The sequence below is a fragment of the Vicia villosa genome, linkage group LG4 (genome assembly GCF_029867415.1).
Source record: "Vicia villosa cultivar HV-30 ecotype Madison, WI linkage group LG4, Vvil1.0, whole genome shotgun sequence".
Taxonomy (NCBI): Eukaryota; Viridiplantae; Streptophyta; class Magnoliopsida; order Fabales; family Fabaceae; genus Vicia; species Vicia villosa.
The window spans coordinates 21,811,110-21,837,542 of NC_081183.1; positions in this window are offsets into that span (position 1 = coordinate 21,811,110).

A 26,433-nucleotide genomic window follows, 5' to 3' on the forward strand; every position below is an offset into this window, starting at 1 on the left:
TGGACGAGTTCCAAGAACGGTTTCTGCAAATGCAGAAGGAACTCAAGACTCTCCGAGGACAAGATCTATTTGGAAAGAATGCTGCAGACCTCTGTCTGGTTCCAAATGTTAAAGATTCCTCACAAATTCAAAGTACCAGATTTTGAGAAGTACAAAGGGAATTCATGCCCACAAAGTCATCTTGTGATGTACGCTCGAAGAATGTCAACTCAGACTGATAATCAACAATTGCTCATTCATTATTTTCAAGACAGCCTGACTGGTGCTGCACTCAAATGGTACATGAACTTGGACAGTTCAGAGATTCGTACTTTTCGAGACCTCGGAGAGGCCTTCGTCAAACAGTATAAGTACAATCTGGATATGGCTCCCGACAGAGATCAACTCCGGGCCATGACTCAAAAGGATAGAGAAAGCTTCAAGGAATACGTTCAGAGATGGCGTGAAGTCGCTGCTCAAATTTGTCCACCACTTGAAGAGAAAGAAATGACAAAAATCTATCTCAAAACTTTGAGTCCATTTTACTACGGACGAATGGTTGCAAGTGCACCAAGTGACTTTACCGAGATGGTAAACATGGGTGTGCGTTTAGAAGAAGCAGTTCGAGAAGGACGCTTGAACAAAGAACCAGAATCTTCTGTTGGTCCAAGGAAGTATGGAAGTTCTTTCCAGAAGAAAAAGGATCAAGATGTCAGCAATGTCTTGCACAAAATCAAGAAGAAATTCCAACCTCAAGTTGCAACAATAACTCCGGTTGTTAACTCAGTGCCAGCTTATCAACCTCAGGTCTCGCAACAACAAATTCAACAAAGGTCGCAGCAACCTCAGCAGCAGGTTCGACCTCCAAATTACAACAATCGGGCTCCAAGGTATCCTGCCTTTGACCCCGTACCAATGCCGTATGCAGAATTATTTCCAACATTACTGGCAAAAGGACTCATTCAGACAAGGAGTCCTCCAAATCCTACAAATAGTTCCTCACCATGGTATAAGGCTGACCAATCTTGTCCCTATCATCAGGGGGCACCAGGTCACAATATTGAGAACTGTTTATCTTTCAAGATTGACGTCCAACGATTAGTGAAGAGCGGAATGCTATCCTTCAAAGATACTAATCCAAACGTCCAAGCAAATCCTTTGCCGCAGCATAAAGAAGCTTCAGTAAATCTGATAGATCAACACCCTAACGTCATTCAAATTTACGACATTCGTCAGATAGGGGAAAATCTTGTCAACATGCACGCTAAACAAGCCGGGTACGGTCATGTACCACCTCATAACTACTTCACATGTGAAATTTGTCCAAAGAATAATCAAGGATGTGCCGTAGTTCAGGCTGCATTACAAGAACAAATGGACTTAGGATGGATTCAACATATCCGAGTCAGAACTGAACATGACATCAACATGGTTCAAGGATGTCCAGGAGAATACAAAATCTACAAAGTTGAAGACCTTGAAGGATCGGTAGTCAGGTTCCACAAAACTTTAAATGGACTTGCCTACTTTGGAACGGATTTCCATCCTTACAGTAGATGTGAAATCTGTCGAAGAAATTCACGAGGATGTTTGCGTGTTCGCAACGACATTCAAAAGCTGATGGATGGCAATACCATTACTGTTCTTGCCAACAGAGAAGATGATGAAGTCTTTACCGTATCTCCTCAAATTAATCAAGTTGAACCAATGCAAGTTAAGTATGATACCAGGAAGACAGCAGTTGCGCCACTAGTCGTCTACTTACCAGGTCCTGTACCGTATGAGTCCAGCAAGGCTATACCATACAAGTACAACGCTACATTCATTGAAAATGGTAAGGAAATACCATTACCGTCTGTTGTCAACATTGCTGATGTTAGTCGAGTCACCAGAAGTGGACGAGTCTTCAACAGAACAACAGAAAATGTGGAGAAACCTTCGGAGGAAGTACCACATAGGCAAGACAATCATCCGACCAATGCTGTTCAAGCGAAAGAAAATGATGAGATCTTGAAGTTAATCCAGAGGAGTGAATACAACATTGTAGACCAATTACTACATACTCCGTCTAGGATTTCTGTTCTTTCCCTGCTATTTAGTTCTGAAGCTCATAGGGAAGCTCTACAGAAGGTTTTGGAACAAGCTTTCGTAGAACCAAGTGTTACAATAAGCCAATTCAACAACATCATTGCCAACATCTCCGCCGGAACTAACCTAAGTTTCTGTGACGAAGATCTTCCTGAAGAAGGAGTGGACCACAATCTTCCACTTCACATTGTTGAAAGTATTTTTGGGTAAATATTTTCGGTAATATATCGTATCCACAGGGATTGGTTAATATCACTGCCGTTCTATAGTTGTTTATTTTGAGTGAGAAAAATCAATAGGATTTGTTTTATGATTCTAATATTGTCAAATCTAAATAATAATACGAATGCAAAGAATGAGAATTTGTTAACGATTAAGGAAATATGTTGAGCTTTTAGGGTTCATCAACCTATTCCTATACAATTTATGGATTAATTCACAATTGAACAATCATTTGAACTATTATCTTCACTTATCCTCAAATATGATTCCATGTCTGCAAACCAAATTAGATAAACTTTTACCGGTACGAGATTCGATCTCTCCAAATATCAATAACGATAATAGTAATTAGGAACGATAATTATGAAAACCCAATCACAATTCCATCTCTGCAAATTGCAATTGAATCAATATAGTAACCTAGGGCAAAAGTAAAAATCCTCTCTTTCGATCAAGGATTCAACAATGATGTAAATTAATAGCAAGGTTTCTTATTGATAATAAAATTCAAACAATTGTTCATAGGAAAGAATCAATGGTATTGTATATTCATAGGTTAACTACTACCTTAAACTCAACAAGAGGAATTTAGCTCTCCATAGACATGAAGAACACACAAGAATTAATGGAGGGATTCATCTTCATCAATGGAATGTCTTCGATTGGTAAAGATTTGGCCTTCAATTGATGATTGTGGCTGCACCTTCAGATTGCTCTCCTAATTCCGCTCTTCACAAAAACTGTTTTTCTCTTGGAAGCTAGGGCTTTTAAAATAGAAGTTTTGGGCTTTTAACGCCGAGGCCGCGGCGCGGCATCGGACTGGCGCGGCACGCTTCAAAACATAGATATTTTCGCGGCGTGCCCTAGGGATTCTCGCGGCGCGCCCTTTGCACTTTCCATCTTTTTCTTCTGCCTTTGAGACTTCCAACTTTCTTTCCTCCTCATTTTCTTCTCAAGTTTCAATTCAGCTCTAAACCTGCAACAATAATACCCACAAGTGATTTGATTTGCTTTACGCACGAACTAAACTTGTTCAGTTCAATTCTTAACAAAAACCTATGGATTTATCACAAGTTGCATTAGTTTAGAGAAGAAATCACTTATATTAACACATGAATTTACCATTAATTTACTCCTAACAAACTCTCCCCAACTTAGAGTTTTGTTTGTCCCTAAACAAAATTACTTACCACCAGCAAAACATACCAACAGTTATGCAACAAGTTTTTCAAAAAGGTTTCTCAAGTGGTTCAATTCAGCAACCAAGTAAAAATACTCCTCCTCTTCCTGCAAACTCAGAACATACACATGAAACAAATTTTGAAAGCAAATTACCTCCAGAAGTTCAAAACACTACACAATTGTAATTGAATCAGCACTAATCACTCTCATCAAAAAGTATGATGAATAAAAGAGGGGTTAAACATTCATCCAAACAATTAAATCAACAAAGATCCATATCATACGTTCACCAAATTGTTAGCATCAAGTCCTGTGGAATCTGAGAATCAGAAGGTCTTTCTAGGGTTGTAATGCGGTTTAGATTCAAAGAAAAGAAGATAATCAAGGGTTGTTCCTAATCTAGGGAAGCATCAAAATCATAACTCATTCCTTCTTCTCTATAACTTTAATTCTCTCACCCGTTCATTTTTTTCCATTCGTAACTTGGTTTTTCTTTTTCACTTTTTTTTTTCAACAACCGTTATATTCAAACGTTGTTCTTTTTCCATAATTTTTTTCAAGCTACGACTTCTTTAATCTTTCACCAATTACCACATGTACTTACTCTTCTTTTGAATGTGACTCTCCCCAACTTGGAGGTCAACCTGTATTTAGATTATACGAATGCTCCCCTACTTTCTAAAATAGGTCAAAGAGAAAACACATCACCAAATTTTATGGTTGATGGTCCAAAACAAAACTTTTTATTGAGATCAAAACTCACCAGGTATTTTCCTTAGTGCATATTATGATGCTTATCTTGACCTCAGGCTCAAAGAATGGTTAGCAAAGGATCACACTCTTACAGAAGCAAATAAGTTGTACATTAGAATAGGCTAAGAGAACTCTCAGATTCAAACAATTGCCTAAATCACTTTCACAGATTTCCACAAACGATGCAACAACCGGTTTAGCATGATACAAACACGTAAAAATAATTGATGGTCTCCTGCATATAGTAAACAATGGAAAGCTTTCCTCACAATGGTTAAGGCTAAGCTGATCCAATAAAATAGTGTACCATAAAGAACTTCTGTTAAGAATTTACTAACAACCTAAATTTCATGCACACATTGGGAGCTTGAGTTCGAAAATTCATACCTGCCTTGTCACTTATTGAAAAAGAGAGTGAAAATTAAATTTTTTCACAAAAAAAATTCACTCACTACCACTTTCATGCATGTTGCTCCATTGTTGATACTTCGCTTGAGATTCTCGTTTTGTTATGGGACTACTTACTCTAACTGGGAGCAAATAACAAAAATAAAAGCATAAAATTGAAAAATGCAAAAGAGTAAATCCACCCCCAAACTTGAACTAAACATTGACCTCAATGTTTCGTAACAAGCCCGAGAGGGTTGACTCACAGAGGGTATTGCAATATCAATTGCCTCTTCCTAGCTTTCACCAGAAAGGTTCCCTTATTATTTCCTGAAATAAAAATAAACAAAACAAAATAAAACATTAGAAGTGTGGGTTACCTCCCACGAAGTGCTTCGTTTAACGTCGCATGGCTCGACGGTTCATGGTTGAATCATCAACCATTGTCTCGTTTTCTTGGCACTTTTCTTACCAATGTGAAGCCCCAAAAGTATTTCATATTTGCTTGTTTGGTTTCTTCATCCTTAATTCTTACCACTTCAACTCGCGATATCTCTTCCTTCATTTGTTTTTTCCTCTCCTCAAGAGAGATAACCTCCTTATCCGTTAATTTCTTCTTCTGTGAGAACCTATCCTTAATGAATTTGACACATTTTGGCTTTAACTCTAAACCTTCTAAAAATGGGATGGTGATTTGCAAACGGCTAAACATTTCCATTGGTCGAAAGCAATGACTTTCCTTCCCTTCTTTATTAGGAACTTGTGGAGGAAGTAATTCCAATGAGAGTTTATGCTCATTTGCATTACTACTCTTCTTCAACTCTAAGTCCACCATCTTCTCTTTTGAAAAAGTTTCAACTTTTGAAGTTTCTAACTCATTCACAACTTCTTTAATTATATCCTCCTTTTTTGTTCCTTCGACGAACACGTCTTCTACTTTTTTAGGAGGTCTTGGATAAGGTAGCTTCATTGAAAGCTCATACTCAACTTCTATATTTTTCTTGATGTTTACATACTCTATATTATCCTTTTCAACAACATCTTCCTTGTCATCATCATTGTTTTCAACTTCCTCATCAATCACTTTTACACTCCTCATAGAAGTAGCATTGCAGGTTTCTTCATAAGTCATAGGGTTTTGAAAGGTTGAGACTTGACTTACGTTTTGCTCGGTGAAGAATTTGGTAAATTGAACATCTTGCGTTTCCCGGTTTTGTTGAATGGCTAAAGAGAATTGCATGAATTGATTCATGGTTTCCTCTAACTCAGAGGGTCCTCTTTGATAACCTTGATTATAATATGAAAGCCCTTGTTGTTGGTATTCATGGTTAGCCATCTGATACTCCATCGCATCTTCCGGTATGCCCCATCCGATATCATGAAATTCACTAACTTGAGGTGTGAACTGTGACACACTTTGAAAGAGATACTCCATTTGTTGAAAACGGATCTCGTTTTGAGCATGAATTGCGTCATTTATATTTGGGTCGAACATTCCGACAAACAAACATCTACAAAACTAGCAAACTAGTGAAATAACAAGATAAAAATAATAAAAATAAAAAAATCAAAATTAAAAGACTATTGCAAAAAAAAAATATTCTAAATTAAAGTAACTAACTAAAAATCTAAAATAAAGGAACTAAACTAAAAATCTAAAATAAAGGAACTAAACAAAAAATCTAAAAATAAGTAAATAACTAAAAATAATATAACTAAAAATAAGGAAATAACTCAAAATAAAAAACTATTGCAATGCGTGCAATATTGACACCAATCCCCGGCAACGGCGCCAATTTGTTGAAAGTATTTTTGGATAAATATTTTCGGTAATATATCGTATCCACAGGGATTGGTTAATATCACTGCCGTTCTATAGTTGTTTATTTTGAGTGAGAAAAATCAATAGGATTTGTTTTATGATTCTAATATTGTCAAATCTAAATAATAATACGAATGCAAAGAATGAGAATTTGTTAACGATTAAGGAAATATGTTGAGCTTTTAGGGTTCATCAACCTATTCCTATACAATTTATGGATTAATTCACAATTGAACAATCATTTGAACTATTATCTTCACTTATCCTCAAATATGATTCCATGTCTGCAAACCAAATTAGATAAACTTTTACCGGTACGAGATTCGATCTCTCCAAATATCAATAACGATAATAGTAATTAGGAACGATAATTATGAAAACCCAATCACAATTCCATCTCTGCAAATTGCAATTGAATCAATATAGTAACCTAGTGCAAAAGTAAAAAATCCTCTCTTTCGATCAAGGATTCAACAATGATGTAAATTAAAAGCAAGGTTTCTTATTGATAATAAAATTCAAACAATTGTTCATAGGAAAGAATCAATGGTATTGTATATTCATAGGTTAACTACTACCTTAAACTCAACAAGAGGAATTTAGCTCTCCATAGACATGAAGAACACACAAGAATTAATGGAGGGATTCATCTTCATCAATGGAATGTCTTCGATTGGTAAAGATTTGGCCTTCAATTGATGATTGTGGCTGCACCTTCAGATTGCTCTCCTAATTCCGCTCTTCACAAAAACTGTTTTTCTCTTGGAAGCTAGGGCTTTTAAAATAGAAGTTTTGGGCTTTTAACGCCGAGGCCGCGGCGCGGCATCGGACTGGCGCGGCGCGCTTCAAAACAGAGATATTTTTGCGGCGTGCCCTAGGGATTCTCGCGGCGCGCCCTTTGCACTTTCCATCATTTTCTTCTGCCTTTGAGACTTCCAACTTTCTTTCCTCCTCATTTTCTTCTCAAGTTTCAATTCAGCTCTAAACCTGCAACAATAATACCCACAAGTGATTTGATTTGCTTTACGCACGAACTAAACTTGTTCAGTTCAATTCTTAACAAAAACCTATGGATTTATCACAAGTTGCATTAGTTTAGAGAAGAAATCACTTATATTAACACATGAATTTACCATTAATTTACTCCTAACACACATCTCAGTTAGCTGCATGGGTGATGTACTCACAGGAGTCCTAATAGACAATGGATCCTCTCTCAACGTCATGCCTAAATCAACATTGTCAAGATTATCTTTCGAAGATTACCCATCGAGAAAAAGTCATGTCATCGTCAAAGCATTTGATGGATCAAAGAAGTCAGTTTTTGGAGAAGTGGATCTTCCCATAACTATTGGACCTCAGACGTTCAAAATCACTTTCCAGGTTATGGATATTCCAGCACAATACAGTTGTTTGCTAGGTCGCCCATGGATTCATGAGGCTGGGGCAATTACTTCAACACTTCATCAGAAACTGAAGTTCATAAGAAATGACAAATTGGTAACCGTATGTGGAGAACGAGCTCTGATCGTCAGCAACCTGTCATCATTCTCCGACATAGAACCAAAAGAAGTTGTTGGAACTAAATTCCAAGCACTTTCCTTGGACAAAGGAAAGGAGAAAGCAGCGTCTATCTCTTCATACAAAGATGCAATCCAAGTTGTAAAGGATGGCACTACCAGTGGTTGGGGGCACATTAATATTCCTACCAACAACAAGAACAGAACAGGAGTTGGATTCTTTCCAACATCATCAAAAGCTGTTCCAGGGATTGAAGTAGTTCTCCCTATTCAAGATACTTTCTGCAGTGGAGGTTTTCTTCAACCTGTTCAACAAACAGTCAATACCATCGGTACGGAAAACACCGATGAAGAGGAATGGTTATCCTATCTTAACAAAGCAGGATACATCTCCCTACCAGAGTTTGATTCACCTTGCTGTTATCCGACTAAAGGATCTGGAAGTAAGACTCAACCAAGCAGTGATGAAGTTACTAACATCCTCACCACCAGAAGTCATGGTTCATCAGAAGAAGTGCCTCCAATCCCCGAAGAAACTTGGGATACATTAGGAGAACCAAGCGGAAAATTCGACTACATGGTGAAATACTCCGCTCCTGAAAGTTCAAGAATCTCTCTTGAAGATATTGTTCCAACTGGATGGAACAGTGATTTTGAGTATCTCTCTCAGCCAAAAGAGATGTATAACCCTTGCTATTCATCATCATCGACTGGTGAAATCATCATTGAGGATTATATCCCCAAGTCACCTTCCGAGGCTACGGATTTAGAGTTCACATATCTAGTCAATGCTATCTTGGGAGAAGAGCAAGACAAAAATACAGAAGAGGATGATCTCGAAAGTGTCTCCGACAACGAGTCTCTCCATTCAGAAGATTGGAAGTTTCCTCAAAAGAAAAACCGACATACTCCACTTGGAAATGGGTATGCTCACACCGCTCAGTCTGCTGAAGTAGAAGAAGATCGTCTAAGTGTTGCAAAGACAGTGGTTGGTAAATCAAGACCTACCACAGGCCAGCTTAAGCCTAAGGTTCCAGATTACTTAGTGCACAATGGGGTTCGCCACTACTGGACAGCTGTTGAAGTTTCAACTGTTGTTCGCACTCCAAAGTAGGGACTTTCACCGTTATTTTGTCCTCTCACCATAGCCCAGGGTGAAGAGATGTTTCATAGGGCTTTGCATTTTACTATTTCTTAGGAAAATGTCCCTCTTTGCTTCGCCCAAAGCAATAGAGTTTTGTTTTATAGGGTCTTTGTTTCAAGAAATGACTGTCAATAAATAAAAATGTCATTCTGTTCCTTCGTTTAGTTTTTCCTTTTCTTTTTTCGGAAATTGGTAATCCTAAAAAACACCTTAAAAAACATCAAAATATTCCATTAACTGCATACACCGAGTCTTCCCTCGTTGTCTAAATAAAATTTATCACACATATGCAGATTAATCATAAAATACCCCGTTGAAACGTACGACCGTATGACTTCTCCAAGCTTTGAGTTTCCTGTATTCGAGGCAGAGGAAGAGGAAGACGAAGAAATATCAAAGGAAATTTCACGATTACTTCAACAAAAGGAAGAGGCCATTCAGCCATACAATGAGCCTCTAGAGATCATTAACCTTGGTTCCGATGGAAACAGAAAAGAGGTTAAGATTGGAGCTTCGCTCAGTTCAGAGATCAGAGAGAGTTTGATACAGCTGCTCAAAGAATTCTCAGATGTCTTCGCTTGGTCTTATCAAGATATGCCAGGGTTTGATACCAGTACAGTGGAGCATCACTTGCCATTAAAAGCAGAATGCCCTCCGGTCAAGCAAAAATTAAGAATAACTCATCCGGAGATGGCCATGAAAATCAAAGAGGAAGTTCAAAAGCAGATCAACGCAGGTTTCCTCGTCACTTCAGAATACCCTCAGTGGTTAGCTAACATTGTTCCCGTTCCTAAGAAAGACGGAAAAGTCCGCATGTGCGTCGACTACAGAGATTTGAACAAAGCTAGCCCTAAGGATGATTTTCCTTTACCACATATTGATATGTTGGTAGACAGTACAGCAAAATCCAAAGTTTTCTCGTTCATGGACAGATTTTCAGGATACAACCAAATCAAAATGGCACCTGAAGACATGGAAAAAACAGCTTTCATCACCCCCTGGGGCACGTTCTGCTATCGTGTTATGCCTTTTGGACTAAAGAACGCAGGGGCAACTTATCAAAGAGCCATGACTACGCTTTTCCACGACATGATGCATAAAGAAGTGGAAGTCTATGTGGACGACATGATTGCCAAATAAGAAAATGAAGAAGATCACATACAGAATCTGACAAAGTTATTTCAACGCTTACGGAAGTTTCAGCTCCGCCTGAACCCCAACAAGTGCACCTTTGGTGTCTACTCAGGAAAACTCCTTGGTTTCATCGTCAGCAAACGAGGAATTGAAGTAGATCCAGACAAAGTCAAGGCAATTCAAGAAATGCCTTCACCCAGAACCGAGAAACAAGTTAGAGGATTTCTTGGACGTCTGAATTACATCTCGAGATTCATATATCTCATGACTGCAACTTGCGCTCCTATTTTCAAACTTCTACGGAAAAATCAAAGTTGCGTCTGGGCAGACGATTGTCAGAAAGCGTTCGACAGCATTAAGGAATATCTGCTCGAACCACCCATCTTGTCTCCTCCAGTGGAAGGAAGACCTTTGATAATGTACTTAACCGTCTTAGAAGATTCCATGGGTTGTGTCCTTGGACAGCAAGACGAGACAAAGAGAAAAGAGCATGCCATTTACTACCTGAGCAAGAAATTCACTGATTGTGAATCCCGCTACTCCATGCTCGAGAAGACGTGTTGTGCTTTGGCCTGGGCTGCCAAGCGTCTCCGCCAGTACATGATTCGACATACTACTTGTTTGATCTCTCATATGGATCCAATCAAGTACATCTTTGAGAAGCCTTCTTTAACCGGGAGAATTGCCCGTTGGCAGATGTTGTTATCAGAATATGACACTGAGCATCACGCACAGAAAGCCGTGAAAGGAAGTATTCTAGCTGAGCACCTGGCTCACCACCCACTCAATGGTCATGAATAAACCAGTTTCGACTTCCCGGACGAGGACGTCATGTACCTCAAGATGAAAGATTACGAAGAGCCACTACCAGACGAAGGACCTGAGATAGGATCCCAGTGGGGCTTAATCTTTGACGGAGCTGTCAATGCTTATGGACGAGGAATTGGGGCAATCATTGTTACACCTCAGGGTACCCATATTCCATTCACTGCCAGATTAACTTTCAAATGCACAAACAATGTGGCCGAATATGAAGCTTGCATCATGGGTCTCGAAGAAGCCATGGATCTAAGAATCAAACACTTGGATGTATATGGAGATTCTGCTTTGGTCATCAATCAAATCAAAGGAGAATGGGAAACACGCCAACCAGGGCTAATTCCTTACAAAGACTACGCGAGAAGATTGTTACCATTCTTCGACAGGGTAGATTTTCATCACATTCCTCGTGAAGAAAATAATTTGGCTGATGCATTAGCCACACTCTCTTCCATGATTAGGATAAATCATTGGAATGACATTCCTCAGATCGATGTTATGCGCCTGGATAGGCCCGCTCATGTTTTCACAGTAGAAGCAATCATAGACGACAAACCGTGGTATCACGACATCAAGTACTTTCTTCAAAAGCAAGAGTACCCTCTTGGGGCGTCAAAGAAAGATAGAAAGACTTTGAGAAAGTTAGCTTGTAGATTCTTCCTGAATGAAGATGTTCTGTACAAGAGAAACTTCGACATGGTTCTGCTCAGATGCGTTGACAGAAAAGAAGCAGAAGTACTCATGAGAGAAATACATGAAGGTTCCTTTGGTACTCACACCAATGGACATACCATGACAAGAAAATACTAAGAGCAGGATATTATTGGCTGACAATGGAGTCAGATTGCTACCAATACGCAAAGAGGTGTCACAAATGTCAGATCTACGCCGATAGAATTCATGTGCCACCATCTCTTCTCAACATACTCTCTTCACCTTGGCCTTTCTCCATGTGGGGAATCGACATGATCGGAATGATCGAGCCAAAAGCGTCCAACGGACATCGCTTCATTTTGGTAGCTATAGACTATTTCACCAAATGGGTTGAAGCAGCTTCATATGCAAACGTTACAAGACAAGTTGTCGTCAGGTTTATCAAGAATCACATCATCTGTCGCTACGGCATTCCTAGCAAGATAATCACTGACAATGGGTCAAATTTGAATAACAAAATGATGAAGGAGCTTTGTGAAGAATTCAAGATCGAACATCACAACTCATCTCCTTATGATTGTATTAGAGACTAATCTTCCTATTGATTGATCCTTTGCCTGAGTTTTCCTGTCTTTGAACACCCTCGATTGAATGTCAGACTGCCCTAGATATTTACTTTGACTTGATGAAAATCCTGAAGATATGTCATCTCAGGGGGGTCAAAAATTAGGGTATGACAGATGCCCCTATTTAAGTTTCTTTTATCTGGAGGGAGAGAGATTGATATTTCGATCTTTCTTGCGTGAAAGAAACTTAAATATCAAAGAATGCCCGAATTTTGGGCGCTCCTGAGATGTTGTAACTGACATAATCTTTGCATGACTTGATCCCGTTGTCGCGCTTGGCGGGGGATGAGGAGACAAACTCCTGCAGAAATACTTGATGTGGACTTTGGCGAATGGACGGCAGTGTAGGATGCGCAATCCATCTTCTTTAACTAAGTGTTGATACTTAGAAAAAGGTAAACAACCTCCCCTCGTTTCGGATGTCCATATCTCGAAACTGGCCTTAGTTGTGTTTGGACAATATCTCAGATAAAGAGAAAATTTCCAAAGGTCTGTTTCCTCATCAAACTTCTCATCAGGACTTGGAGATGAGACGCCATTTGATGGTAGTAAAGAAACTTCAAAGGTTTGTTTCCTCGTCAAACTTCTTACCAGCGCTTGGAGGTAAGATGCCATTTGACGGCAGTAAAGAAAATTCAAAGGTTTGTTTCCTCGTCAAACTTCTTACTAGCGCTTGGAGGTAAGATGCCATTTGACGGCTGTAAAGAAACTTCAAAAGTTTGTTTCCTCGTCAAACTTCTTACCAGCGCTTGGAGGTGAGATGCCATTTGACGGCTCTAAAGAAACTTCAAAGGTTTGTTTCCTCGTCAAACTTCTTACCAGCGCTTGGAGGTAAGATGCCATTTGACGGCTGTAAAGAAACTTCAAAGGTTTGTTTCCTCGTCAAACTTCTTACCAGCGCTTGGAGGTAAGATGCCATTTGACGGCTGTAAAGAAACTTCAAAGGTTTGTTTCCTCGTCAAACTTCTTACCAGCGCTTGGAGGTAAGATGCCATTTGACGGCTGTAAAGAAACTTCACCATCTTCCCTTTTGACTTGACGTCTTTGAAAGAATGTCATATGGCCTCATGATCTTTTGAGGGGCTAATGACTTTGTTTGAAGGCGGACGAACTGTTTTCGGGGTGAAAACTGCCATTCGTCGACTGATGCCTGGGGAATCAACAAACTGTTTTCCTAATAGGAAAACTGCCATTCATTGACTCTGTGGGGAGTTAAACATCCCCGAAACAGACAAACTGTTTGAAGAAACTGCCATTTGTCGATCTCTTGAGTATTTAACAGACAAACTGTCTTTTCTTGGGAAAAGACTGCCATTTGTTGACTGCATGGGGAACAAACTGTCTTCTACTGGGAGAGACTGCCATCTGTTGACCTTGTCATGAAAGAAAGTGAGCAAACTGTCTTCTGGTGAAAGAGACTGCCATTTGCTGACTTTGTTGTGATAGAAAGTGAGCAAACTGTCTTCTGCTGAAAGAGACCGCCATTTGCCGACTTTGTTGAGGAATCTTTAAGCGAAACGAACTGTCTTTATGAAGAAGGCTGCCATTCGTTACTTCGGCTCGAAAAAGTAAGTGAACTGTCTTTTGCTGGAAGAGACTGCCATTCACTGACTTTGCCGGGGAATCTGAACTATCTTCTGGACCAAGACTACCATTCACTGACTCCGCTGGGGAATCATTTGTCGATCTGCTGGGAAATTCTGAATCATTTTCTTTGATGAGAAGTGGCATCTCTTGACCCTGCTGGGGAAATACCAAACCTCTAGGGAATTCCAGAATGTGAAGCAGACTATCTTATCTGAAGAAAACTGTCGAGTGTCGCTCTGCAGGAGAATCTCGGCTGAGGAATTCCAAAAGTGAACAAACTATCTCTTTGAGGGAGACTGCCATTTGTTGATTTGCTTGGGGAAATCCTTGTGTATGAACTGTTGTCTCGAAGGAAAAAGTTTCTCTGGAACTTGCAGGGGAAACTTGAGTTCATGCCTTAATGACTTAGGCATTCACATGATCAAAGCCTGACTCGACTATGCAATTATGATGTAATGTATGCATGAATATTATGACAATGATAAAATGTAAAGTGAATGTGAATAGAATTGCCGCGGATGTAAAATACTATGATACGACTGAAATTCTTGTGGATCAGAAGATGTCCTCTTCTTGTAGTTCGAACTCTGTTGGGAATATTTGGTTATCAGTTGTCCGTTGTCCGAAGTAAGTAGTATGAATTGAAGTGAAGATCCGTCATCGGGAGATGTTCGCAAAGCGACCTCATGGGGGAATTTAGGTTCCCGGAGTCTCAACCGTTCTCGGAGCAACTGTTTGCATTCTTCCTATTGTTTGTAAACCTCAGAAAGAAATTTTCACCTTTATTTTTGCAAGTAAAATCATTTTATTTTATGAAAACATTTGTTTCAAGAAAAATGACTGTTTAAACTTAAAATGCATTTCAAGAAACTGAAAAAGACTAGATTGCAAAGAAAAGCACAAGGCTTTAATTATTATATATGGAATGGTAATCAGCCAAATGCTTGACTCCATGGAGTATTTACAAATTTAGAAATTAGTAATTTTCGGGAAAAGGGCTACGATGAAACGTGACGACCGTTATCTTTCCCTTCCACTCCGAGTTGCGCTGTATTCGTGCTTCGTAGAAGATGACCTACTGATGATGAACACTCCGCTATGGATTTTGAATGATCAAGTTTGTCCTGAACACAGTTACTTGCCATATATCCCTAACTTTTGCGTAAACTACCCCTTTCGGGTTTTAAGTCTACCGATATTGATTATTATTATATTTTTTTTTGTGTCTCTAATTTTTGCCTGAATCGCCCTTTCGGGTTTTCGATTCACCGAGATGCTCTTTTTTGCCTAAGCCGCTCTTTGCGAGTTTTCAACTTAGCGAGCTGTTCTTTTAATTATTTAGGCGAAGTATTTCTTGACTGCGTCGACGTTCACAGGACGGGTGAATTCTTCTCCATCCATAGTCGTGAGTATTAAGGCTCCTCCTGAGAAAGCTCTCTTGACCACGTAGGGGCCGTCATAATTGGGAGTCCATTTCCCTCTCGAATCTGTGAGAAAAGATTGAATCTTTTTTAGTACAAGGTCGCCTTCTCTGATTGTGCGAGGTCGAACCTTTTTGTCGAAAGCTTTCTTCATTCTTTGTTGATATAGCTGACCGTGGCATAAAGCTGTCATGCGTTTTTCTTCGATTAAGTTAAATTCATCGAATCTACTTTGACACCACTCGGCTTCTGTTAATTTTGCTTCCATCAAGACTCTCATTGATGGAATCTCAACCTCTATTGGTAGGACTGCCTCCATGCCATATACAAGGGAGAAAGGAGTTGCTCCAGTCGAAGTACGTACTGATGTACGGTAACCATGAAGAGCATACGGGAGCATTTCATGCCAATCTTTGTAAGTGATGACCATCTTCTGAATGATTTTCTTGATGTTTTTGTTAGCTGCTTCTACAGCTCCATTCATCTTTGGTCTGTAAGGAGATGAGTTGTGATGTTCAATCTTGAATTCTTCACAAAGCTCCTTCATCATTTTATTATTCAAATTTGACCCATTGTTAGTGATTATCTTGCTAGGAATGCCGTAGCGACAGATGATGTGATTCTTGATAAACCTGACGACAACTTGTCTTGTAACGTTTGCATATGAAGCTGCTTCAACCCATTTGGTGAAATAGTCTGCGGCTACCAAGATGAAGCGATGTCCGTTGGACGCTTTTGGCTCGATCATTCCAATCATGTCGATTCCCCACATGGAGAAAGGCCAAGGGGAAGAGAGTATGTTGAGAAGAGATGGCGACACATGAATTCTATCGGCGTAGATCTGGCATTTGTGACACCTCTTTGCGTACTGGTAGCAATCTGACTCCATCGTCAGCCAATAATATCCTGCTCTCAGTATTTTTCTTGTCATGGTATGTCCATTGGTGTGAGTACCAAAGGAACCTTCATGTATTTCTCTCATGAGTACTTCTACTTCATTTCTGTCAACGCATCTGAGCAGAACCATGTCGAAGTTTCTCTTGTACAGAACATCTTCATTCAGGAAGAATCTACAAGCTAACTTTCTCAAAGTCTTTCTATCTTTCTTTGATGCCCCAAGAGGGTACTCTTGCTTTTGAAGAAAGTTCTTGATGTCGTGATACCATGGTTTGTCGTCGATGATTGCTTCTACTGTGAAAACATGAGCGGGCCTATCCAGGCGCATAACATCGATCTGAGGAATGTCATTCCAATGATTTATCCTAATCATGGAAGAAAGTGTGGCTAATGCATCAGCCAAATTATTTTCTTCACGAGGAATGTGATGAAAATCTACCCTGTCGAAGAATGGTAACAGTCTTCTCGCGTAGTCTTTGTAAGGAATTAGCCCTGGTTGGCGTGTTTCCCATTCTCCTTTGATTTGATTGATGACCAAAGCAGAATCCCCATATACATCCAAGTGTTTGATTCTTAGATCCATGGCTTCTTCGAGACCCATGATGCAAGCTTCATATTCGGCCTCATTGTTTGTGCATTTGGAAGTTAATCTGGCAGTAAATGGAATATGGGTACCCTGAGGTGTAACAATGATTGCCCCAATTCCTCGTCCATATGCATTGACAGCTCCGTCAAAGATTAAGCCCCACTGGGATCCTATCTCAGGTCCTTCGTCTGGTAGTGGCTCGTCATAATCTTTCATCTTGAGGTACATGACGTCCTCGTCCGGAAAGTCGAAACTGGTTGATTCATGACCATTGAGTGGGTGGTGAGCCAGGTGCTCAGCTAGAATGCTTCCTTTCACAGCTTTCTGTGCGTGATACTCAATGTCGTATTCTGATAATAACATCTGCCAACGGGCAATTCTTCCGGTTAAGGCAGGCTTCTCAAAGATGTACTTGATTGGATCCATATGAGAGATCAAACAAGTAGTATGTCGAATCATGTACTGGCGGAGACGCTTGGCAGCCCAGGCCAAAGCACAACACGTCTTCTCGAGCATGGAGTAGCGGGATTCACAGTCAGTGAATTTCTTGCTCAGGTAGTAAATGGCATGCTCTTTTCTCTTTGTCTCGTCTTGCTGTCCAAGGACACAACCCATGGAATCTTCTAAGACGGTTAAGTACATTATCAATGGTCTTCCTTCCACTGGAGGAGACAAGATGGGTGGTTCGAGCAGATATTCCTTAATGTTGTCGAACGCTTTCTGACAATCGTCTGTCCAGACGCAACTTTGATTTTTCCGTAGAAGTTTGAAAATAGGAGCGCAAGTTGCAGTCATGAGATATATGAATCTCGAAATGTAATTCAGACGTCCAAGAAATCCTCTAAATTGTTTCTCGGTTCTGGGCGAAGGCATTTCTTGAATTGCCTTGACTTTGTCTGGATCTACTTCAATTCCTCGTTTGCTGACAATGAAACCAAGAAGTTTTCCGGAGTAGACACCAAAGGTGCACTTGTTGGGGTTCAGGCGACGCTGAAACTTCCGTAAGTGTTGAAATAACTTTGTTAGATTCTGTATGTGATCTTCTTCATTTTCTGATTTGGCAATCATGTCATCCACATAGACTTCCACTTCTTTGTGCATCATGTCGTGGAAAAGTGTAGTCATGGCCCTTTGATAAGTTGCCCCGGCGTTCTTTAGTCCAAAAGGCATAACACGATAGCAGAACGTGCCCCAGGGGGTGATGAAAGCTGTTTTTTCCATGTCTTCAGGTGCCATTTTGATTTGGTTGTATCCTGAAAATCCGTCCATGAACGAGAAAACTTTGGATTTTGCTGTACTGTCTACCAACATATCAATATGTGGTAAAGGAAAATCATCCTTAGGGCTAGCTTTGTTTAAATCTCTGTAGTCGACGCACATGCGGACTTTTCCATCTTTCTTAGGAACGGGAACAATGTTAGCTAACCACTGAGGGTATTCTGAAGTGACGAGGAAACCTGCGTTGATCTGCTTTTGAACTTCCTCTTTGATTTTCTTGGCCATCTCCGGATGAGTTCTTCTTAATTTTTGCTTGACCGGAGGGCACTCTGCTTTTAATGGCAAGTGATGCTCCACTATACTGGTATCCAACCCTGGCATATCTTGATAAGACCAAGCGAAGACATCTGAGAATTCTTTGAGCAGCTGTATCAAACTCTCTCTGATCTCTAAACTGAGCGAAGCTCCAATCTTAACCTCTTTTCTGTTTCCATCGGAACCAAGGTTAATGATCTCTAGAGGCTCATTGTATGGCTGAATGGCCTCTTCCTTTTGTTGAAGTAACCGTGAAATTTCCTTTGATATTTATTCGTCTTCTTCTTCCTCTGCCTCGAATACAGGAAACTCAAAGCTTGGAGAAGTCATACGGTCGCACGTTTCAACGGGGTATTTTATGTTAAATCTGCATATGTGTGATAAGTTTTATTTAGACAACGAGGGAAGACTCGGTGTATGCAGTTAATGGATTTGATGTTTTTTAGGGTGTTTTTTAGGATTACCAATTTCCGAAAAAAGAAAAGGGAAAACTAAACGAAGGAACAGAATGACATTTTTATTTATGAACAGTCATTTCTTGAAACAAAGACCCTATAAAACAAAACTCTATTGCTTTGGGCGAAGCAAAGAGGGACATTTTCCTAAGAAATAGTAAAATGCAAAGCCCTATGAAACATCTCTCCACCCTGGGCTATGGTGAGAGGACAAAATAACGGTGAAAGTTCCTACTTAGGAGTGCGAACAACAGTTGAAACTTCAACAGCTGTCCAGTAGTGGCGAACCCCATTGTGCACTAAGTAATCTGGAACCTTAGGCTTAAGCTGGCAAGTGGTAGGTCTTGATTTACCAACCACTGTCTTTGCAACACTCAGACGATCTTCTTCTACTTCAGCAGACTGAGCGGTGTGAGCATACCCATTTCCAAGTGGAGTATGTCGGTTTTTCTTTTGAGGAAACTTCCAATCTTCTGAATGGAGAGACTCGTTGTCAGAGACACTTTCGAGATCATCCTCTTCTTTATTTTGGTCTTGCTCTTCTCCCAAGATGGCATTGACTAGATATGTGAACTCTAGATCCGTAGCCTCGGAAGGTGACTTGGGGATATAATCCTCAATGATGACTTCACCAGATGCTGATGATGAATAGCAAGGGTTATACATCTCTTTTGGTGGAGAGAGGTACTCAAAATCACTGTTCCATCCAGTTGGAACAATATCTTCAAGAGAGATTCTTGAACTTTCAGGAGCGGAGTATTTCACCATGTAGTCGAATTTTCCGCTTGGTTCTCCTAATGTATCCCAAGTCTCTTCGGGGATAGGAGGAACTTCTTCTGATGAACCATGACTTCTGGTGGTGAAGCTGTCAGTAACTTCATCACTGCTTGGTTGAGTCTTACTTTCAGATCCTTTAGTCGGATAACAGCAAGGTGGATCAGATTCTAGTAGAGAGATATATCTTGCTTTGTTAAGATAGGATAACCATTCCTCTTCATCGGTGTTTTCCGTACCGATGGTGTTGACTGTTTGTTGAACAGGTTGAAGAAAACCTCCACTGCAGAAAGTTTCTTGAATAGGGAGAACTACCTCAATCCCTGGAATAGCTTTCGATGATGTTGGAAAGAATCCAATTCCTGTTCTGTTCTTGTTGTTGGTAGGAATATTAATGTGCCCCCAACCACTGGTAGTGCCATCCTTTACAACTTGGATTGCATCTTTGTATGAAGAGATAGACGCTGCTTTCTCCTTTCCTTTGTCCAAGGAAAGTGCTTAGAATTTAGTTCCAACAACTTCTTTTGGTTCTATGTCGGAGAATGATGACAGGTTGCTGACGATCAGAGCTCGTTCTCCACATACGGTTACCAATTTGTCATTTCTTATGAACTTCAGTTTCTGATGAAGTGTTGAAGTAATTGCCCCAGCCTCATGAATCCATGGGCGACCTAGCAAACAACTGTATTGTGCTGGAATGTCCATAACCTGGAAAGTGATTTTGAACGTCTGAGGTCCAATGGTTATGGGAAGATCTACTTCTCCGAAAACTGACTTTCTTGATCCATCAAATGCTTTGACGATGACATGACTTTTTCTTAGAGGATAATCTTCGAAGGATAATCTTGACAATGTTGATTTTAGCATGACGTTGAGAGAGGATCCATTGTCTATTAGGACTCCTGTGAGTGTATCACCCATGCAGCTAACTGAGATGTGAACTGGAAGATTGTGGTCCACTCCTTCTTCAGGAAGATCTTCGTCACAGAAACTTAGGTTAGTTCCGGCGGAGATGATGGCAACGATGTTGTTGAATTGGCTTATAGTAACACTTGGTTCTACGAAAGCTTGTTCCAAAACTTTCTGCAGAGCTTCCCTATGAGCTTCAGAACTCAATAGCAGGGAAAGAACAGAAATCCTAGACGGAGTATGTAGTAATTGATCTACAATGTTGTATTCACTCCTCTGGATTAACTTCAAGATCTCATCATTTTCTTTCGCTTGAACAGCATTGGTCGGATGATTGTCTTGCCTATGTGGTACTTCCTCCGAAGGTTTCTCCACATTTTCTGTTGTTCTGTTGAAGACTCATCCACTTCTGGTGACTCGACTAACGTCAGCAATGTTGACAACAGACGGTAATGGTATTTCCTTACCATTTTCAATGAATGTAGCATTGTACTTGTATGGTATAGCCTTGTCAGACTCATACGGTACAGGACCTGGTAAGTAGATGACTAGTGGAGCAATTGTTGTCTTCCTGCTATCATACTTAACTTGCATTGGTTCAACTTGATTAATTTGAGGAGATACGGTAAAGACTTCATCATCTTCTCTGTTGGCAAGAACAGTAATGGTATTGTCATCCATCAGCTTTTGAATGTCGTTGCGAACACGCAAACATCCTCGCGAATTTCTTCGACAGGTTTCGCATCTACTGTAAGGATGGAAATCCGTTCCAAAGTAGGCAAGTCCATTTAAAGTTTTATGGAACCTGACTACCGATCCTTCGAGATCTTCAACTTTGTAGATTTTGTATTCTCCTGGACATCCTTGAACCATGTTGATGTCATGTTCAGTTCTGACTCGGATATGTTGAATCCATCCTAAGTCCATTTGTTCTTGTAATGCAGCTTGAACTACGGCACATCCTTGATTATTCTTTGGACAAATTTCACATGTGAAGTAGTTGTGAGGTGGTACATGACCGTACCCAGCTTGTTTAGCGTGCATCTTGACAAGATTTTCCCCTATCTGACGAATGTCGTAGATTTGAATGACGTTGGGGTGTTGATCTATCATATTTACTGAAGCTTCTTTATGCCGCGGCAAAGGATTTGCTTGGACGTTTGGATTAGTATCTTTGAAGGATAGCATTCCGCTCTTCACTAATCGTTGGACGTCAACCTTGAAAGAGAAACAGTTCTCAATATTGTGACCTGGTGCCCCCTGATGATAGGGACAAGATTGGTCAGCCTTATACCATGGTGAGGAACTGTTTGTAGGATTTGGAGGACTTCTTGTCTGAATGAGTCCTTTTGCCAGTAATGTTGGAAACAATTATGCATACGACATTGGTATGGGGTCGAAGGCAGGATACCTTGGAGCCCGATTGTTGTAATTTGGAGGTCAAACCTGCTGTTGAGGTTGCTGCGACCTTTGTTGAGTTTGTTGTTGCGAAACCTGAGGTTGATAAGCTGGCGTTGAGTTAACAACTGGAGTTATTGTTGCAACCTGATGTTGGAATTTCTTCTTGATTTTGTGCAAGAAATTGCTGACATCTTGATCCTTTTTCTTCTGGAAAGAACTTCCATACTTCCTTGGACCAACAGAAGATTCTGGTTCTTTGTTCAAGCGTCCTTCCCGAACTGCTTCTTCTAAACGTACACCCATGTTTACCATCTCAGTAAAGTCACTTGGTGCACTTGCAACCATTCGTCCGTAGTAAAATGGACTCAAAGTTTTGAGATAGATTTTTGTCATTTCTTTCTCTTCAAGTGGTGGACAAATTTGAGCAGCAACTTCACGCCATCTTTGAGCGTATTCCTTGAATCTTTCTCTATCCTTTTGAGTCATGGCCCGGAGTTGATCTCTGTCGGGAGCCATATCCAGATTGTACTTATACTGTTTGACGAAGGCCTCTCCGAGGTCTCGAAAAGTACGAATCTCTGAACTGTCCAAGTTCATGTACCATTTGAGTGCAGCACCAGTCAGGCTGTCTTGAAAATAATGAATGAGTAATTGTTGATTATCAGTCTGAGTTGACATTCTTCGAGCGTACATCACAAGATGACTTTGTGGGCATGAATTCCCTTTGTACTTCTAGAACTCTGGTACTTTGAATTTGTGAGGAATCTTAACATTTGGAACCAGACAGAGGTCTGCAGCACTCTTTCCAAATAGATCTTGTCCTCGGAGAGTCTTGAGTTCCTCCTGCATTTGCAGAAACTGTTCTTGGAACTCGTCCAATCTTTCATACACGCCAGCATCCTCACTTGGAGCGTGATGATATACTTGTCCGCCCTGCGGGGGAAAAGTATGCATAATGGGCTGTGGAGAAGCCATGACAGCAGATCTTGGTATCTCAGCATTCTGTTGTGCGAAACCCATTGCCGTTGCTCTTGGAACTTCAATTTCCAGAGGTTTGTAACCCTCTGGTGGACGCATATCCATGGTGACTTTTGGAGCTTCAGGAGCTGGAGGTATGTACCCTTCTGGAATAAAGTTATACGGCATGCCCCAAGGTCGATCAGGCGGCATGGTATACTGAGGAATAGGAGTAGAAACAATCTCGGAAACCACAGTCCTTTGCGGTTCTTCTGGCGTTGGTTGATTCTGCGCAACTACCAGTGCTTCTACCATACTATTGAGTCTTTCAACAGTACCTTTGAGAGTATTAATCTCTTCTCTGAGTTCTTCATTTTCTTGCTCAAAGTCTTCCATTCTTTTCTTGCGACTTGAACGAGTGTTGTATGGATGAGACAGCTTGAAAGTCTTGGTTCACCTCCTTCTCCTCCTCTCTTTCTAGAGAAAGGAAAGTGACTATTAGATCCGCGACAATTCTCGTGTCAGTGCGTACAACTAAAGTGATGTATGATATGCAATTAAGTTAATATTTTTCAAGGAAACACCATAATTACGTTATAAAACATCAAACTTTTATTAATTAAGCGAAAACGCCATTTTTTACACACTTTGAAAAAGGGAAATACAGAGAAACTGAGAGAAAGGACTCTAAAACTTTGATGATGAGCCGACTTCACGTTCTAACATCTTCTTCTGTTTCTTGAGCTGAGCGTTCTCTGACGTGAGCTGATCGATGATCCAGGAAGCAGGAGGGATATGATGAGAAAGTGATGATTGTGTCACTTGTCGATCGAGTACTTCAAGTAACTCATCCTTCCTTCTTAGGATGTTTTGAATCTCAACATTTTCCGTATTGACGATTCGATACTTGTTCCTCCAAGCATTCCTTTCTTGGCATACCTTGTTTAATGCCGCTTGCAGTTTTTCAACATCGGTGGAGAAAAGGTAAATTGGTTCCCTTAGGGGAATAGGTTCTTGATGTTGATATGGCATCCTGAGCTTGAATGCTCTGATGCGTACCCATTGAAGGTAAGGATCCAGGGAGATGCAAAGATGTTTTCCTAACAACCTTCTCCCTTTGTTGTGTACAAGACGCCAGGCTTGGACAATTTCCTTCTTCAGCATGTTGCCATGATCGTCGATGTTCTTAAAGAACAGACCCTCCAATTGAATGTTACTTGGAATGTTTTTCATAGGATAGCCGTATTGACGACGGGCTAAAGCTGGATTGTAACTGATTCCTCCCTTAGTTCCAATAAGGGGTACGTTGGGGAAACTTCCGCAACTGAAGATGATCTTGGTTTCGTCGTTGTCAGGACTACACCACTCAATGTCCGTATGAGTGAGAGACGTGATTTTCTGTGACCAGTAAAGGCCATCCCTCCTGTTCCAGAAAGTGCTAGACTTTGGCAGATGTGAAACGAACCATTCGTATAACAACGGTACGCAGCATGTGATTAATCCTCCTCGCTGCAGGTTTCTTGAATGCACAGAGTGATAAGCATCCGCAAGCAAGGTTGGAACTGGATTTCCAATTAAGAAGATCTTAATCGCGTTGATGTCGACGAAATCGCTAATGTTAGGAAACAAAAACAATCCATAGATAAGCAAAGCCAAGATTTCCTCAAAAGCACTCATATCTTGGATGCTGACGAAGTACCGAGCTTGATCAAACAGGAATTTGGAGGGCAATCCTTGAATTCCTCCTCTACTCACCATATGAGTTCTGATGTCGACCACGTTCAAAGGAGTAGTTGCAGCAATGATAATATCGTCAGAATTCTTTTCCAAACCGGAGTACGGATCTTGCGCGTACACGGGTATTCCAATCAGACGAAAGTACTCCTCCAACGTAGGCATGAGCTGATAATCTGGAAAGGTGAAGCAGTGATACGTTGGATCGTAAAACTGTACCAAGGTGGGAAGGATCCCATCCACCATGTTGGTATTGAGCAAAGGCAGAAGTTTTCAATACTTCTCCTTGAAAGCCTGGGGGTTGACCACCAGTTTTCCGAGCTTTCCCAGTTCCTCGACCTGGGGAATCTTGAAGGTGTATTTCCTAGCTCGCTTTCTTCCATAATCCATGGTATAGATCCTTAAGTCCTTTCTCCGTTTCTCTCTTTCTATGAAGTTCAAAACGTTCGTTATTTAGTTTCCATGAAAAACGACTCGAAAAAGACTCTCTTTTTTTGTTTTTAGTTGTTTATTTATGAATGATGCATGAATGCATGAATGCACACACAAGAGTTTTAAACAAACATGGCGTTGAAGGGTATAGTGGTCATGAAGTTAAAACGCAAATCCTGCCCCAATGGTAAGCTAAGGATAAGGATTTTTGTACCTGTAGAACGGGTTCTAGGGGTCTCAGAGTTTTTGCTCAACCTTAAAGATACGTTGATTGGTATCTATAAGAGAGTTCCCTCTGAGTGTAGTATCTGCGTGACAATTACTTCCGTAATCACCGCTCTACGTCCTAAAAAAGGCTTTAAGTGGGGTTAATGTGTTTCTAGGTCCTCCTGGTACAAATCAGTCTCGGAATGCAGTGGCGCAGTTAATCACAACCAGCCAGGCAAATCCCAAGAGTAGAATTGGAAACCAAGATTAGAGGGTCTTCACCGGGAAGACATCCTCCATCCTATCTTATGTTGCACTCAAATCCGGGTATAGGATTTCTCACCACAAGGGGGAATCAAGCCCTTTCCCGATATAGAATAAACAAAATAAACAAATATATATGAAACAAACACATGAAATGACACAGAGGTTAGGCAGGACCTCTCTTGTTTGAGGGGGAATTTGGCATCCCTAATTCCTCATTGGGGCTGGACCAGCAACAGGTCAACCATTGGTTTGGATGAAAAACCAAGGTTTTTAACACTTATATCCCCAGCAGAGTCGCCATTTTTCTATGGTGTCATTTTCTTTACCTCCCCGTTTCACTTGGGAGGACGGCACGCTAAACCCTTCACGCGAAATTTGGAAGGAGAATGCGCCCGTGGTGGGATGAATTTTGTTTCAGTTCTTCCTACGATATCACACGAACTTTCTTATTGTCCTACGAGTAGGAAAGGGAAAAAAAGATCTCAACTAAACCCTAGGAGTTTGCTAAGTGTGGGGATTTCACCTAGACTAGAAATTCTGGAGTCCGGGGGGTCGGTTATACATAGGGAAGTGTTTAAACACCCTACATATCTGTAGTACTCTACAGGAACCTTCTCTGTGTCATTGTGATTGTGATTATTGCTAATGATTGGGAAAGTTTCTCCTTTGTATTAGGAGAAGGAATTGAATTGATTAAAGAAAGACAGACAGACAAACAAACTGACTATTTTTGGTATTTTATTAGCTCGCTGAGATTCCTTGTGAACCTCATGCCTACATATCCCTAGTGGAAGTTAGAGCTTAATGTAGTTCGGGGAACTAACTAGGGAAATTAATTATTTTTGGTGCCTTGCTTGAAGCTCAAGGTTGAAGCTTTGAATTAAATCTCTGTTTACAGTAAAGAGACATGAAATCATCTCTACAGAGAGGTATTTGTACTATT